Consider the following 18,774-nt stretch of genomic DNA (forward strand, 5'->3'; position numbering starts at 1 on the left):
GAGCAGGGAGAGACGGACAGAGAGAGTGGGGAGATGGTGAAAGGGAAGAGGGAGAGAATCTGTGGAGGAGGAGATAATTGGGTTGTTGAATGGGGTAGATAAAAAGAACAAGGATGGAGAGAACTCGGGTGGGGAGGTGTAGGGGCGACAAAGACATGAACCTGGGAAGTGGGGTGTAGTGGGGAGAGGTGGATAGTTCCCAGTGAGGGGAGTAAGGGAGGGAGAGAACCTGGAGATGGGGAAAACGGGGAGAGAGCATGAGAGACTGAGGGATAGTGTGTGCGCTCTCGGAGTTGGTGCCTTAGGGTGGGAGGGTGTGTAAGACAGAAACCACCCTGGGTGAGAGGGGTGGGATAGGGGGTTGGCATGGCAGGAAGGATTGGTCTTGAGAGAGCTCCTGGGGAAGTCAGGTGTACATAAAGAGAGTGAGACAGCCCAGGGAAGTTGGAGGGAGTGAGTGTACACATTGCAGGGGAGCAGGACAACAGGCAGAGCTGAGTTGGGTAGGGTGTGCTGTGAGAGCACGAGATAGACTGGGGAGAAGGGTGGGATAGAAGAAAGAGAATGTATGTTCTGTGTAGGGTGTAAAAGATGTTTGGAAGGATATGGGCGAAGAGCAGGCAGGTGGACTAGTTTAGTTTAGAAATATGGTCGGCATGGACTCGTTGGACTGAAGGGTCTGTTTCCATGCTGTATGACTCTATGTGGAAGTTGTTGGTTGTGCTTTCAGCTCTGTGGGCATTGCTGCCTTAACTTGCCTGGAAGCTCCCTATGACCACACCTGTCGTCCTTGTTTCTTTCCTGGTGACAGTTCTTGTCATGTTCTCCTCCTGTCATTACAAACCAAAAACTGTCCAAATGCCAGTAATACTAACTCCATTCAGGAGATGGGAAGCATCTTGATGGATCTCAGAATAGTCTGGAGTTTTACTTCTCTGGATGTGCTTGGCATCTTGTTTTGTATCCTGGGACTGTCAGTTATTTCATAAAATTGGTTCATCAGGGAATACAGGTGGTTTGGAGGCTGTCAGTAACTCAGGCTAGTGTGTTGGCATAAGTGATTGATGTTCTGTCATCTTTTGCTTCATGCAAGTGATTCAAAAATGTTGGACTATATGACTCAAGGAAACCTTAATAGTATTGATTTTAGTGGTACATGTCTGTAATTGCATTCAAAATGTTCCAAAGATCCAATGCTGTTGTAGCATCTCTGATGATTTGAAAGCTTGAGTGAGAATTGATTTAAACAAACTTGAGCTGAAAGCTGTGCTTTAAGACTAAGTAGAGATTGTATCTACTTGCACTTTGGGTGAGAATGATTCATCCCTAACTATCTTTGGATATATCATTGTGAAATAAATATACTTGCCTCGTGAACTCAGCCCATGCAGAATGATATCTGCTTTTTGAGCACATTTCTTGTCGGTTGGTGCATAGTTTAATATCTGTCCTAAACCTTGATTGTTGTTTTGATCCGTCACTGCAGATTCAGTATTGGTAATGACAAAAAATGTTTAGTTTCTCTGCTGTATAAAGAGGGACTTTTGATGCAAGACAGACTTGAGCTTCCATATCTTGCAACAGTAGCATTATGACTTCCCCCATGCTGGGATGTTTACACAGTTGTTGACTTCTCAAGCAAGTGTATGTGTTTCATTTAGTGAGCTCAGACAATGACTGTTGGCAAGATGTTTGAGAATGAGAAACATCACTGCCAATCCTGTTCCGACAGCGCTATCTTTCCTTCTCTAACCCAGCGACGTTAGTTTAATTGTAACATTGTTGCCACAAGCTGATTCAGAATCAATAAAACCTGGGCTCTGACAAAATATCACAATAGATTAAGTCCATAGCCTAAAGGTGTATGCTGTTTTCTTTGGTAAGCTAGTGTGGGTTCTGGACATACTCACTTGTAACTTGCTTCTGTAACAGGGATAACTGGCTCGTGGTAAAGATCGGGGACCCTTCCCAATTTTTCCTTCCTAATCTCCAGGAACTGAGGTTAATTATAGGAGCCCTACTACTGTCGCAGTTAAGTGTAGCTGAGGGATGAAAAAAGACCTTTCTGGTTTGTAAGGCTCAGTTGTGGTCTGAAGGAACTTCAGCAACTCATGGAGATAGAAAAACTGTCGCTTTTAACATCACAGTGGACCTTTTTATATGATTCCTCATTGAGGGTCATTGATCCCTACGTCAGTTTTCTTCCAGTGTATGCATGACCACCATAATGGCAGATGTTAGTGAGCCTCTAACACTTGGTTGTTCAGTGCAGCTGCTGATCATTCCATGGGGCAAGATAAGAAAATTGCAAAAAAAGTGGGTGCATTCTCTTACAGGCAATGATTTTGTGGCTAATATTTTAAGTACTTATTTGTTGTGAGCATGGGTCATTTTAATTGTCCATCCGTAATAACAGTTAAAATGGTCATGAGTTGTCTTTCGATCCACTGCTGTCAGTGTGAAGGTGGGCACATGGTGCGCAACATGGGAGGGCTCCAGAACTGAATGAAGGAAAAGCAAAATTGTTTAAATCGAGATGGTGTGACTTGGGGAACACAATGGTGGTGTTCCCATGAACGTGAGACCCTGTCCTTTGAGGCAATAGATGCCCCTCGTTTAAAAGGTGCCGTGAAGCTTTTAACTTGTATAACTGCAGCCCTAGTGAACTGGGTTGGTGGAGGGAGTGAATGTTAAAGATGGCAGATGACTCCACTGTGCCTATCAAGTGCACTGGTTTCTTCTGAATGGAATGAATTGAGCAATTTGAGTATTGTTGGAGTTGCGCTTGTTCAGACAAGGGGAGAGTATTTTATCACACTCCTGATTTTTGTCATGAAGTTCTATTGGTGCTACAGGTGCCCCTTCTGTTTTGTGCCAGTTTTACTTCTTGAAAAAGGAAAAGTAAAAATATTTAATTACTTTTGGGAAGCCCTACTGTCAAACTTATAATGCCTCAGAGTAAGGACTAAACCTCTGCACTACAGGGAGGAAGCTGATGAAGCTGTCTTTAATATAGTATGGGGGTCAGTACTGTGAAACCAGACTTTATTTGTCTTGTGATCATTCAACAAACATTCTGTCTGTCCAAGTTTGACCATGCACCATTCTACCATAGAACAACTGTGTACCTACCCCAGAGGTTTGGGGCAATTTGTACAGGGCTATAACATCAGCTTGTATGGACAGATTGACCACTAAATCTTTCTTCAATAAGAATTGCTGTCAGCCCTTCCATGTTACTATATGAACGGGACATCCCCTAGAAGTTAGAACAAAAGTTAGACCTTGAATTGGTGCACTGAAAGTGTTTACCTCTAATTGGTATAAAATTTGTTATGTTTGTAGTTGTTGTAACTGGAAACTCATAATAAAGTGGTGGTGTAGCATTTCAGGTTTACATGTGACCCTCTGCCTATCATTGTATGTCTTGTCATGGTTTTGATAAGGTAGAATCCTTGCTGAAATGCTAGCTCCACCATGTATAGTGTGAAGTGCAGACATTTGCTGTCTCAGTAATGAACCTGAAGTGCTCACTTGTAAAATGATGCAAATATTTGTCACTTCCATCATATGAAACAGTTGTTGCATTGGCAAGTGCACATCAAGACTAACTTTGCCTTCGTGCAAACTATTAATTTTAGTATGGTTCCAAAATATGTAGGAAAAACAACCTGTAGCAGGGGTATAATAGCTGTTTGGCTAATATGCTTCTAAACTGGCTGAGGAGTTGGGACATCTTTCCTTGTGTGAAGCTTCGTTGCCTGCCTGAACCGATGAATAAAACAAAGGGCTGTGGTTGCTAGAAATCTGAAACAAAAACCAAAAGTGCTGGAGAGACTCAGCAGGTTTCGCAGCATATGTTGCTGTTAATGTTTCGAGTCCATGCTGTTGATGGGTTGGGAGAGTGAATAGAGCTTATGGAGGTGGTATCCAGCAGGAGAGCGTAAATGGGATATGTAAGCAAAGAGATTGCTGATAATTGCTCTTTGTTTGCCTATACATCTCTCTCTGTGTGTGTGTGCGTGTGTGTGTGTGCGCGCGCGCGCCTCCCCCTCCCCTCCCCTCCCCCTCTGTGTGTCTCTGTCTCACTCTCTCTGAGCAGTGTTTACATGCATTCTATCCACTGTCTCTTTCGCCAACACAACCATCAGCATAAATAACACCCTTTCCCAGCTATTTTCAGTTCTAACAAAGGGTCACTGGACTCAGAACGCTAACTGTGTTTCTCGCTACAGATCCTGCCAGACCTGCTGAGTTTCTCCAGCACTTGTTTGATATCACATGGAGTGAATCGAGTCGGCTGAAGACTGGTATCTGTGATGATGGGGACCACTGGAAGAGGCCAAGTGGATTATTCACCCAGCAATTAGAGGAATGTACAGTTCTCATCTTCCCCAGAAATGCACCTAGTGATTCAGGAATCTAAAATCCTCCCTCCTGTTCTGATTCTTCAGCCATGCGATCATCTGTTATATGCACCTATTTCTATGCTCACTTGTACATGGCATCAAAAGGAGTCCAGAGATTGCAACTTTTGAGGTCCTGCTTTTTAACGTGCTGTCTAGCTCCCTTTATTCTTGTTGTAGGACCTCATCCCTCTTTCTACCTGTGCTGTTGGTCTCAATGCAAGCCATGATCACTGCCTGGTTGCCCTTCCACCTTTAGAATGCCCTGCAGCTCTTCAGTAAATTCCTTGACCCTGGCTCCAGGGAGGCAACACGCCGACCTGGAGTTGTGTCTGTAACCGTGCAAATGCCTGTATTCCTTGCTGTTGAGTTTCCTGCCACTAATATTCTCCCTCACTTCCTGCTACCGCCAAAAACCCTCCCCGTCACCCATTTTTGCAACATACCACTCTTACCATTTTCTAACACAAAATCTGTTCTTGAATGAGATGAACTCTGGGGTTTTCCTCACTACCTGTCTACTACTGTTCTTCTGACTAATAGTCACTGATGCCCTCTCTGACTGCACCTAAGCTGCAGGGTGATCACTTCTTAAAATAGTGCGCTATCCAAGTAACTCCCAGTATCGCAAATGTACCGTTGTCTCAAGCCAACACTCAAGCTCCACAGTCTTGTGCTCAGGCTGATCAAACTGGTGACGCTTTGCTCTTTATGTCTGTAATCTGCTTCATCTCCACAACTCTCTTTTGATGTATCTGCACAGCTCTAGTTCTGGCTTCTTGCACATCCTAGTTTTAGTTATAGCACCGTTGACAGTTGTGCCTTTGGCAGTCTTGACTATAAACTTTTAGTCATCCTCTCGACACCACGCTGCTTTCTCGAGGATGCTTCCTAAATCCTACCTCTTTTACCTCTTAACACTGTGTGGCTCTGTCAAATGTTGCTTTGTAAAACTCTTTGGGATTTTTGCTATATTGAAGAAAATTCACACTGTTATAAATACAATGAGCTGTAGCTTGGCTTTTTCGCCCAAAATTGTGTAGTCATACTTTCTCCCTTTGCGGTCCCTGACTGTCCTCTATATTTTCCACAGTATAGGCACTCAGGGTACAGATGAATGCTTGATCATTCTGTGGCATAATAGGTTGGAGTGTAAACAGAACTACACCATTCCTGCCACCTTTCTCCTTGGTGCCTGATGTTAAATGTAAATATAGAACATTGTGAATCATTTGATAAAGAAAATCATTGACAAAGGAAAATCTCAGAATCAAGGGCTGGAAAAGTATATAACATGTCAACATCCAAAATGAGGATCTTTCTTGGGTAGAAACTTTAGGCCAACATTTTGTGTATTTCTCCAGTATGAAAACAATACAGCTGATTGTGTTGAATAACTTCTCCATATCGCTGCAGTAGAAGGGGTTTGGGGTTGGTATAAAGATGTCTGGCAGTGGTGCAGACTAAGAGAACTGGGAACAAAAATATTTGTGACTAAGTGTGTCGACACTTAACTGCTAATCCAGTTTAGCACAACATTTTGAAGGCACATTGATTTCAAGTTATATCCAGTAAACATGTTTTATTCCCGTAGGAATTTCCAGCACATGGCACACCAGTATTCCTCCAGAATTTATGTAAACATGTTTTAAGTTGAAAGGTTAGTTGCCATTGACTTGGTCAAATACAATTTAAATTGATTTTCCTGGCAAGTAAAGTAAATATTAAAACTCAATTTGTCTTCAAAAGCTGATGAGCATAACTCTGTAGATCTGGTTTACCTTTTGCTGCCTCTTTCAAGCTCTCACTGTTCACATGCAAGCTTAGGTGGAAAACTGTCACTATTGACCTTGGAGGCAAGAATATCTCACCCAAGTCTAGGTCTTGGCCATGGCTTTTACAGTAGCAAATGAGAATTTGGACATTGGTTTGTGTTTCTTCTTGTCCACTCTATCCCATGTTCTTGTGAGTCAACTGATAGGCTGGCAGTTGGTGTATTATTTGGATCTAATTTTGTGGCCATGTGATTTGGTGTCATGATTCACTCCAACCATAGGAAATAATTTTAAATTAGTTTAAAATGTGCAGCAGTTGCTATAAAATGTATAGTACCTGTCAATGAAATAGGATTAGCATCAAAGAAGGGTATATTTATCTTGTTATCTAATCAACTTGGTTCATGGCAATATTTGATCTTTCCTCAGATGGTTGCCCCTTATCTGTTCCAAGCTGACATAATGAACTGTTAGAAACCATCCGAGCGAGGATCATTCATTCAGAAATGTCAGTCTCACATATAATACAGTGTGGAGCTGGAGAACACAGCAGGCCAGGCAGCATCAGAGGAGCTGTGTTATCTCTGACTCCAGCATCTGCAGTTCTTACTATCTCTGAGTCAGTCTCACATGTTGTGATATATCCTGCTCCACAGAGCAATGTTGCCTTCTGATCAATTCTTGCTTCAACTCAAATTTGAAAGTGTGTTTGCTTAAACCTGAATAATACTGTAACAGCCAATCAACAAGGAAGTATTTCTGCTGTAATAAAACCAGAAAATGTTGGACAAACTCAGATCCAGTAGCTTCTGTGGAAAAAGAAACAGTCAACGTTTCAAGTCCAAAGACTCTTCATAATTTGATTATTCTGCCCTCCAGTTATCTGAATCTTCCTGAAATTGTATGTGAAAATTAATCTTACTATTAGCCCTTTTAATATGTATGTGCACCGGATGTAGTTTGGGGAGAAAGTTGCCTATTGCATTAAAAAAAAAGATTATTCACTTTGTGAATTGTCGGTGCTAGAAACTATAATCCTAACTCTCCTTTTGCTTCTGCCCTTTTAATATTACGATAGTTGTTGCAAAATTAACAAATTCTTATCTTAATTAAAACAACAAAAATGAAATTCATTAAATTGATGTAATTTGCCCCTGGGAGTTGCCACTGAATCCTGCAGTAAGCTTGTATGTCATGAAAAATATTTTTTGACATATACCCAGTGGATTGGTTGTGTATTTGGCTATGAGAGCACTGAGCAGCTGTAGTGCAGTGATGCCCATTGTAGACCAGTGGATCATGCTTCCTGCACACAGTTTTACCAAATATTCCCTGGATATTTGGGAGGGAGGAATTATTACTGGTGCCAGCTAGGTGCTTGTAAGCTGTGACCCTGTGCAGTAACCATGAAGTGGAAGAGAATACTGGAGACCATCTTGTGGTGGAAAAATACAAGAATTAATAAAGTGGGATCTGTACTGTTGGGATGATCAATACACGAATTGTGCTGGCATTGGTATTCTTGCAAAGTGCGTAACTAGGGAAGTAGAATGGGTTTTAAACTAAATAGTGGGGAAATGACCCACATTTGGGAAATTGCGATGAAACAAAGAGTGGGAAAACAGCAACAGAGGAAGGAATTAATGTGGAAAATAAGACAATGACTAAAAGGGTCGAAGAATCCAGATCAGATCTGAGAGCAAATTAGCAGACAACACTAGAAAAGTGCTAAAATAACGAAAGGACAGAACTTACAGTATTGTACTTGAATACAAGTAGCATTTGAAACAAAACACTTGAACTAGTACAAATCGAGACAAGTACAGTCTAGTGGTCTTTACTGAGATTTGGTTGCAGGATGATCTGGATTGAACCCCAAGTATTGAAAGTTATGAGACATTTAGGATGGACAGGAAACTAGGGAAGGGTGGAGGAGTGACTCTGTTCGTTAAAGATATTAGCACAATAGAAAAGGATGACCTAAATTCAGAAAACTAGGATATAGAAGCAGTCTGTGTAGAGATGAGGAATAATAAAAACAAGAGGTCACTTGCGGGATAACAAAGTGTAGAGCTGGATAAACACAGCAGGCCGAGCAGGAAAGCTGACGTTTCGGGTCTGGACCCTTCTTCAGAAATGGGGGAGGGGAAGGGGGAGGGGAAGGGGAAGGGGATTCTGAAATAAATAGAGAGGGGGAGGCGGATAGGTGGAGAGGAGACAGACAGGTCAAAGAGGCGGGGAAGGAGCCAGTAAAGGTGAGTGTAGGTGGGGAGTTAGGGAGGGGATAAGTCAGTCCGGGGAGGACGGACAGGTCAAGGGGGCAGCATGAGGCTGGTAGGTAGGAGGTGGGGGTGGGGCTTGAGGTGGGAGGAGTAGATAGGTGGGAGGAAGGATGGACAGGTTAGGGAGGCAGGGACAAGCGAGGCTGGTTTTGGGATGCGGTCGGGGGAGGGGAGATTTTGAAGTCCACATTGACCTGTCTGTCTCCTCTCCGTCTATCTGTTCCTTTATCCATCTTCCATCCGCCTCCCTGCCTCACTCTATTTATTTCAGAATCTCCTTCCCCTCCCCTATTTCTAAAGACCCAAAATGTCAGCTTTCCTGCTCCTCTGATGCTGCTTGGCCTGCTGTGTTTATCCAGCTCTACACCTTATTATCTCAGATTCTCCAGCATTGGCAGTTCTCACTATCTCAGGTCACTTATGGGAGTTGTGTACAGACCCCTGAACAGTAACCACATGGTAGGACAGGGGAAGAAATAATGGGAGCTTATCAAAGTGGTCCAGCAATTATCAGTTGGGAAAAAGTAGTTGTGGGTGAGGAATTAATTGAATACATTCATTGCAGTTCCTTAGACCAGTATGTTATGGCACCAACCAGAGAGCAGGCCTGGTTTTGTCCAGGATAGGATTAATTACTGATCTCATAATGAAAACGCCCCTGGTAGCAACCTTAATATAATTGAATTCTACATGTAATTTAAGAATGAGAAAGATAGGTCTAAGTGTACTATTTTGAATTTAATCAAGGGCCCTTATGAGGGCATGAAAGCAGAGTTAGCAAAAGTGAACTGGCAATTTAGGGGAAGCAGTAGGTCAATAGTAATGCAGTGGCGAACATTAACGGGATATTCCAAAAATCGCAGAATTGATACATTCCAACAAATAAAATTCGAAGGAACAGGCTCTGCATCCTTGGTTGACTAAAAATGTCAAAGATATATCCAAATCAAAAAGATAAATAATTGTGCAAAGATAGTTGGCAGGTCAGGAGATTGGACAGAATGTAAAATATAGCAGAATTATTAAAAGGCAAATACGGAGAAAAAAAATTGAGCGTAAGACAAATCTAGCCAAAACTACAAAAACAGATAGGAAAAGTTTCTTCAGATTTTTAAAGAAGTCGACTTAACAAATAAAATGTTGATAGTATAGAAAATGGGTCTTGGAGATAATAAAAGAGGATAAAGAGATGGCAGACAAATCGAACAGGTAGTTTGCATTGGTCTTCACCAGAGCGGATACAAGTAACATTTGGAAAATCTGTAAACCAGGAATTGAAACAGAGGGAGGAATTCAAGAAAATCACAATTGCCAGGGAAGTAGTACTGAGTAAATTATTGAAACTGAGAGTTCACATGTACCTGGGTCCTGATTAATTTTATCCTAGGGTTCTTCTCATTTAGATTGAAAAGTAACTAATATAACTCCTTTGCTCGAACATGTTCCGGGATCTGGCGATTGGAGGTTGCAAGCTGGCCTGGCCTGAGCAAGTTCTGGGACCTGGTTGCGGCACCGGTAGTTATATAATCGGAGCTGGTAAGATCAGCGGTAGCAAACACTCAGCTCCTTCCGAGACTCCAGGCTGTGGCTTGGCCTGGGTGCCTGCTTGGAGATAAAACTTTAACATCTGGGCGCTTCTCATTCGTTTTGGCTTTGTTTCCTTTATTTCTGTTTTCTTTTTATTCCATTTTTGTAATCGAGTGTGCAACCGAGATGGTGCCAGTTATGTTGGTGGAGGCGCAATGGCACCAAAGAGTGGTGACTTTCATTCCAGAGGCACAGTGAAGTGGACTTGTGCCTGGCCACCATGCCCATGACAGAGCACTTAACAAGAAGGACTGCAACGTTGGACATTTTCTTTGTTTGTTCATTTTTCTGCCTTTATATTCTATCTTGTTTTATTTTTGTGTTTTAAAGATGGCGCTGGACAGTGGCGACACCGTACAACGCTTTCATCTGTACTTTGTAACAAGATACACGTGACAATAAATCAAATTATTCAAAAAGGGAAGGAGGCAAAACCAGGCAAGTTAGCTTAATATCTGTCAAAGGGAACATGTTAGAAGCTATTATTAAAGACATTATAACAGTGTACTTGGATAAGTTCGAAGTCATTAGCCAGACCCAACACAGTTTTGTCAAAGGGAAATGATGATTTAACTAATTTAGAGCCATGGTTATAGAGTTATACAGCACGGAAACAGACCCTTCAGTCCAACTCTTCCATGCTGACAAGATATCCTAAACTGATCTAGTCCCATTGACCAGCATTTACCCTCTTAAACCCTTCCTATTCATGTACCCATCCAGATGCCTTTTAAATGTTGTGGTTGTACCAGCCTTCACTGCTTCCTCTGGCAGCTTGTTCCAACACCCACCACCCTCTGCGTGAAAAAGTTGCCCCTCTCACCTTAAATCTATGCCCTCTAGTTTTGGATTTCCCTCATCCCGAGGAAGAAGACCTTAGCTATTCACACTATCCATGCCCCTCGGGATTTTATAAATCTCTATAAGGTCACCACTTAGGCTCTGACGCTCCAGGGAAAAAAGCCCCAGCCTATTCAGCCTCTCTCAAAGCTCAAAATCTACAAGGATGTTGCCGGGATTGGAAATCTTTTCTGAACCATTTCAAGTTTAACAACATCTTTCCTTTAGCAGGGAGACTAGAATTGAAGCAATATTCCAAAATTGGCCTAACCAATGTCCAGTACAGCTACACCATGAAGTCCTACCTCCTATACTCAATGTTCTGAGCAATGAAGGCAAGTGTGTCAAAGGCCTTCACCACCCTACCATCAGCTCCACTTTCAAGGAACTATGCTCCTGCACCCCAAGGTCCCTTTGTTCGGCAACACTCCCCAGGACCTGACTGTTAACTGTACAAGTCCTGCCCTTGTGAGCCTTTCCAAAATGCACCTCCTCACATTTATCTAAATTAAACTCAATTTGCCATTCCTCGGCCCATCTGATCGAGGTCCCGTTGTACTCTGAGATAACCTCCTTTCCTTCACTGAGCATAACACCACCACCACCGACAAGGGAAGGTCAAGTTTAGCTCCATCTCTACAAGTTCCATCCACATACGAAAATGTAATTTTTAATAAGAAAATTTTCTTGTGCACACTTAACAAATTCCTCTCCATCCAAGCCTTTAACACTATGGTAGTCCCAGTCTATGTTTGGAACGTTAAAATCCCCTACCATTACAACCCTAATATTCTTACAGACAACTGAGATCTCCTTATATATTTACATGTCAATTTCCCGCTGACTATTGTGTGGCCTATAGTACAATCCCAAAAAAAGTGATCATCCCTTTCCTATTTCTCAGTTCCACCTATATAACTTTGCAGAAATATCCTCCCAAGGTACAGCTGTAATGTTATCATTAACCAAAAATGCCGCTCCACCTCCTGTCTTGACCCCCTTTCTATTCTTCTTTTAGCATCTCATATCTTAAACATTAAGCTGCCAGTCCTGCTTCTCCCTTAGCCACATTTCTGTAAGAGCTATGATATCCCAGCCCCATGTTCCCAACCATGCCTTGAGTTCATCTGCCTTATCTGTCAGGCCTCTTGCATTGAAATAAATGCAGTTTAATTTATCCATCTTACCTCATTCTTGCCTGCCTTGACTATTTAATTTGTTTCTCCTCTCTACTGTACTGATAAAGTATTGGGGAAGCAACAGTTAGAAGTTTTGCTGAAATAACGATGTACCGTAAATTTTGGAATGTGTGCCTGTGTTTGTAACAAGCTGAAGGTTGCAGCTGTTCTTCCCACGGCTGGGGCTGCTTCCTCCATTCAATGGAACGTTGTTAACTGCACTGCTTATCTGCTTATGACGCATGTGAACAGTATGGGATGTGATAACATTTAGTCATGTCGGATAGAGAAATATGTATATTAATCACACACATGAGGGCTATAAAATTTACTGCTTTTATGCTATACACAGAGGTCCAACGAGAGTCCACCAAGTGAGAGCTTGACTGTTACCCTGGTGTTGACTCCGGACCTCTCGCCGGCTAAGCTAAAATAAAGAAGTTAATGCAACTCTTGTGGGGTCCGGAAGTTTTTGAGTCAACATTTTGGTGCCGTGACTTAGATCCCAACAAAGGGAACGTTTCTCTGGGCTGAATAAGTGACCAAGAGTTTGAATCGAGCATAATAGAGTGGTAGGGCGCCCCGAGGTATTTTACCTCAGACCACTCCTTATGTTCAGACAGACGATCTGCCCCCCGCCCAGTGAGACTGGTACCTTGACGGGATCCAACGACGTCCGGACCAGGATCATAAGGTAAGAAATGCTGAGGGTGACATTGGCTATTGTGTATTGTTCCTGAGATAAAGAGTCGGGACTGGGGACCCCGGTCAGGAGAAGTGGTCGCCACTACCTGATGGATTCGATCTAGAGATCTGCCTCCTTTGTGATATGGCTGGTTAAAATTAGAATATGATAGAGGAAGGGGGCAGACTCGTTAAATTTCTTACCTCTGTGGTACTGTTATAAAAGAAATAGTTAACAAGGGAGTATAATGGGACAATCCCTCGATACAGCAGGAGAGGGGACTCCCCTTCAGAATATGTGTGAGAGAATACCTGATCAGGAAAATGATTTACGGAAATTAAGTTCTGCACTTAACAAACGATTAGGGGACAAGATTTGGCCCCTGGGTGGGACCGGGGATGTGGCCTCTTGTGAACAGGCGGTAAACCTAGTTTGGAAGAAAAATTGTGGAAAAAAAGTGGAAATCATTAATTAAAGAATGGAAGGATAAAGCTAATAGTAAATGGAAAGATACCTAATTGGCCAGTTGGAGGAATAATGCAGGTGATAGAGGTGTGTACAGCGGATGGAACTCCCAAAAGTTGGGAGACGTTAAAAGCTGAGTGCGAATGTGTAGACAGAAGGCGAAAAAGGGAACAGGAGAAACAGCGTAAAGACACCAAGGCTGAGAAAGATAGACAGGAAGGGTTAAAGCAACAGCGCTGTAAAGAGAATCTAAGCTCTACTCGGGATCCCGAGCCTATATCTGGCATACCGACCCTGTTTGATGAGGGGGATGATACCGATAGAGATGAGGAATGGGAATGTTATCCTAGATTGCCAGTACCTCCCGTACACCCGCCTATTCCAGCTTCACCGTCCCCGCCGCCGTATCAGGCTCCCGAGGGATCCAGTGTGGCCGATTGGGTAAAAATAAACCCCCAGAAGACAGGTACCGTCTGACCTTTGTACCGGGGTTAGTGGACTCCAAATTGGTTCCCAATTGCAGTGTCCAATACGACAGTTAGCAAATCCCAGAGCCGCTGATGACGATCAGGAACCAACAATTGGAGTTTATGTCCCCAGGAAGCCCCAAGAAATGATAATGATAATGAACCAAGCTCTGGATCGTAAGGAAAAACCAGCCCAATTCGCCCAGTATGTCCAAAGGACGGTTATATATATACTGACTCTCGCTATGCTTTTGGCGTGGCCCACGATTACGGAGCCTTGTGGGAACATAGGGGATTTTTAACTTCCACGGGACAGCCTATTAGTAATGCTGTTTTTGTGCATAACCTCTTGCAGGCTTTGCGATTGCCAGCCAGTCTAGCGGTAATCAAATGTTTGGCTAACACCGGTGCAATAGATACAGTCTCCAAAGGCAATGAGCGGGTAGATGCTGCTGCCAAGTAGGCGGCCTTACACCCCGTACTTCTGGTTCCATTGGATTCCCAGCAAAACCTGGTTAGAAACAGTGTAAGGACGGGTATGCCAGACCTGGGTGAGATACAGAAATTACAGGGGTCGCCCCTGCTGAGGAGCACAAACTATGGACTCAAATGGGGTGCTACCTCGACCCTCAAACTAAGCTATGGGTGACCCCTGCGGGACAAGTTTGTGTTCCTTCTTTGCTCCTACCAATCTTAGTTGATTATGTCCATAATTGTACACACTTGGGGAGGGAGGGAATGGTTAATACTTTATTACAAACCTGGTGGCACCTGGATTTTCAGAAAACAACTGAGAGATGAGCTAAAGCATGCTTAATTTGTAAAAAGACGAATGCTGGAAGAGGGATGCCCTGTGGTTCTGCCCCGGTGGGCCTTTTGCTTGTCTACAACTTGATTTTATAGAACTACCTAGAGTACATTGTTATAAGTATTGTTTAGTAATAGTAGATGTATTTAGTACATGGATCGAAGGTATCCCAACGACTGACAATACTGCTACAACAGTGGTAAAAATATTGTTGAGGGAAATAATTCCCCGTTATGGACTTCCAGAAATGATAAGCTCCGACAATGGACCACACTTTGTAGCTAGAGTAAACGAGGAGATCTGCAAAGAGCTAGCTATAAAGCAACAGTTCCACTGCACTCGCCATCCAAAGGCAGCCGGGATAGTGGAACGAGCAAACGGCACTCTAAAGAATAAGTTGGCCAAGTTAACACAGGAGACAGGACTGAACTGGTTGAAGGTCCTACCTTTGGCGCTATTCCATATGAGAGTTACCCCCTCAGGTAAAACAGGGTTATCTCCCGCTGAGATTGTCTATGGGAAGCCCATGCGGACCCCATGCGGACTTGGGGTAGTCCGACCTCCCCTTCCTGAAAAATTGGATATGCACACTCTGGGGGAGGAAATGGGAAAATACCTGCACAAGTTAACCAAAACTCTCCAAAGTTTACATTCACAGGTACGCCAAGCCTATTGAGAGGGTGACAATCTGTCTGAAGGAGACTACCCTACTGTAGACCCTGGAGATTTTGTCCTGATTAAGAACTGGGACCGGGGAAAGTTGGAACCAAGGTGGAAAGGACCATATCAGGTGTTGCTGACCACCCCCACAGCTGTGAAAGTGCAAGGACAACCCCGCTGGATTCATAGAACCGACTGTAAACGAGTCAGTGAAGGAACAGAGAAGGATTAAGGAAGAAAAATGCATTGGATAATTGTGGCTCTGGTGACTTTGGGGGATTTTACTCTGAGGACAGAAGGATTTCGGGCTAACACCTTTCTATCCCTCTGTCATACATATGCCAAACTGGTAGAGCGGGGAGTGTTGTTGGGTATGTGCTGAGATTCACCAGCACGGTGAGGCCATGATTCCCATGTCTATTGTCCCCCTCAATGCCAGTGAAGTAACTTCAATACAAACGTTTTCGGCTTCCACTAACGGTAGTGCGGTCAACTGCTCGCTATATCAACACGGTAGTGATTGTCAGCCGTGTTGTTTTGAAGGGTGGAGAGCAAGAAAAGCCCCCTCAGATGCCGAGAGTATCAGTCAATGCCCCCGCTGTATTGTTAGCTAGTACCTCCAGGGCAGCCGCTAAATTAATTATTTCCCTAAGAGTTCGGGCAGTTCCATAAAGGGGAAAAAGGATCATCCAGAACCTTTCCCTTTCAGGTATTTCCCTTTGTTGTCGGCCCCAACGAGGATGTTCCTTGGGGTGACTCATAATTCGTAAATGAGGGACCAAATATGCTAAGTAACAACAACCCTTCCAAGGGCGGCCCTGGGATTTAGTGATTCCACCATTGTCTGCTTTGTCTCCTGGCAACCAGGTGTAGGCCCGGTTCCCGCACACCCAATAGGTTCCATTTAGAGGCCGTGGAAGAGCAATACTCTGATTCTTTACACAGGAGCTGTATCCCACGTCATGGGGCACACTCTGAGTATGGCTACAGTAACAGGTAGCGTTCACCTGATCTTTAGGAGGGGGCACTATCAAAGCAGTCACTAACTTCTGGGCATCTGAGGGGGCTTTTCTTGCTCTCCACCCTTCAAAACAACACGGCTGACAATCACTACCGAGTTGATATAGTGAGCAGTTGACCGCACTACCGTTAGTGGAAGCCGAAAAGGTTTGTATTGAAGTTACTTCACTGGCATTGAGGGGGACAATAGACATGGGAATCATGGCCTCACCGTGCTGGTGAATCTCAGCACATACCCAACAACACTCCCCGCTCTACCAGTTTGGCATATGTATGACAGAGGGATAGAAAGGTGTTAGCCCGAAATCCTTCTGTCCTCAGAGTAAAATCCCCCAAAGTCACCAGAGCCACAATTATCCAATGCATTTTTCTTCCTTAATCCTTCTCTGTTCCTTCACTGACTCGTTTACAGTCGGTTCTATGAATCCAGCGGGGTTGTCCTTGCACTTTCACAGCTGTGGGGGTGGTCAGCAACACCTGATATGGTCCTTTCCACCTTGGTTCCAACTTTCCCCGGTCCCAGTTCTTAATCAGGACAAAATCTCCAGGGTCTACAGTAGGGTAGTCTCCTTCAGACAGATTGTCACCCTCTCAATAGGCTTGGCGTACCTGTGAATGTAAACTTTGGAGAGTTTTGGTTAACTTGTGCAGGTATTTTCCCATTTCCTCCCCCAGAGTGTGCATATCCAATTTTTCAGGAATGGGTGGTCGGTCTATCCTAAGTCCGCATGGGGTCCGCATGGGCTTCCCATAGACAATCTCAGCGGGAGATAACCCTGTTTTACCTGAGGGGGTAACTCTCATATGGAATAGCGCCAAAGGTAGGACCTTCAACCAGTTCAGTCCTGTCTCCTGTGTTAACTTGGCCAACTTATTCTTTAGAGTGCCGTTTGCTCGTTCCACTATCCCGGCTGCCTTTGGATGGCGAGTGCAGTGGAACTGTTGCTTTATAGCTAGCTCTTTGCAGATCTCCTCGTTTACTCTAGCTACAAAGTGTGGTCCATTGTCGGAGCTTATCTTTTCTGGAAGTCCATAACGGGGAATTATTTCCCTCAACAATATTTTTACCACTGTTGTAGCAATATTGTCAGTCGTTGGGATGCCTTCGATCCATGTACTAAATACATCTACTATTACTAAACAATACTTATAACAATGTACTCTAGGTAGTTCTATAAAATCAAGTTGTAGACAAGCAAAAGGCCCACCTGGCAAGGGGGTGGTTCCAGAACCACAGGGCATTCCTCTTCCAGCATTCGTCTTTTTACAGTACTAGCCTCAGACTTCTCTTTTCTCCCTGCAAGGGTTTTTGGTCCCTTCCAATTCAGACGCAACCCACCCTCCTTATACAAGTCACTTTTGCCCCAGAAGAGATCCTAGTGATTCAAAAATGTGGATCCCTGCCCCCTGCACAAGTTCCTCAGTCACACATTCATGTGCCTTATCCTCCTAATTCTGTTCTTACTCCCGGTGCCATGTGCTAGTAATCCAGATGTTGCTACTGTTGAGGACCTACTTTTTAACCTCTTGCCTAATTTCCATATTCTCTCTGCAGAACCACATCCCTTTCTCTTAAGTCGTTGGTACAAAAATGTACAACGACCTTCTGCTGGTCACACTGCCTTTTTAGAATATGCTGCACCCTCTCTGAGACATCATTGAATCTGGTACCAGAGAGGCAACACACCATTCTGATGTCTTGCTGTTAGCCGCAGAAACGTCTGTCTGTGCCCTTGACTATAGGGTCTCCTATCACAATCGATCGCTTGGAACCTGCCATATCCCTCATTATAACAAAGTTATTGAAGTTCTTTTGCAGAAGCAACTTGTGGTATGGATAAAGAAGAAACAGTGGTGTATTCTACTATGATTTCCAGCAGGCATATGATAAGACACCACATAAATGGTCACTGCAGAAAATAAAAACTCAGTGTTGGGGGTAACAAATTGGTATGGATAGAAGATTGGCTGGCTAATAGGAAGCAAAGAGTAGGAATAAATGTCTTTTTCAGTGGTAGGATGACACAAATGGTGCACCGCTGGTGTCTAAACTCTTTACAGTTTATAAAATTCGTTTGAATGAAGGGACCGAAGGTATAGTAGCTAAGTTTTGTGAAGATACAGAAAAGTAGGAAAGTGCGTTGTGTAGAGGACATATGGAGCCTGCAAAGTATGACTGGGCAAAGATCTGGCAAATGGAGTATAATGTGGAAATGTGTGCAATTGTCCATTTTGGCAGAAAGAATTTAAAAAAAGCATATTATCTAAATGGTGAGAGATTGTAGAGCTCTAACATGCAGAGGGATCTGGGTGTCTGAGTGAAGTTTGGTTTGCAAGTACAATGGGTAATCGGGAAAGTTAGAAGAATGTTATGTTTTATTACAAGGAGAATTGAATGCAAGAGTAAAGAGGTTATACTTCATTTGTAAAGGAAGGTGGTAAGACCACATGTAGAGTATCATGTACATAACTAGTCACTGTACTTAGTGGAAGGATGTTAATGAGTTGGAAGCAATTCAGAACGTTTACGAGACTAATAACGAGAATGAGCGTGAATACAATGTGGAGCTGGAGGAACACAACAGGTCAGGCAGCATCAGA

At 43.5% G+C, this 18,774-nt stretch overlaps 1 protein-coding gene across 4 annotated transcripts in view; it reads left to right on the top strand.

Annotated features, from left to right (window-relative positions):
* Window positions 1-18,774, top strand: part of zfand2a (zinc finger, AN1-type domain 2A) — a 50,353-nt gene that overhangs the window by 5,647 nt on the left and 25,932 nt on the right. Inside the window, exon 2 of one of the 4 annotated variants that reach the window (XM_048609433.1) lies at window positions 10,381-10,488. The exons of the other annotated variants lie outside the window; for them this stretch is intronic. The gene's annotated coding sequence lies outside the window, so the exon portion shown is untranslated. The remainder of the gene's footprint in view (window positions 1-10,380; window positions 10,489-18,774) is intronic. 4 annotated transcript variants of the gene reach the window in all.

Source organism: Rhincodon typus, chromosome 21 (genome assembly GCF_021869965.1).
Source record: "Rhincodon typus isolate 14 chromosome 21, sRhiTyp1.1, whole genome shotgun sequence".
NCBI lineage: Eukaryota > Metazoa > Chordata > Chondrichthyes > Orectolobiformes > Rhincodontidae > Rhincodon > Rhincodon typus.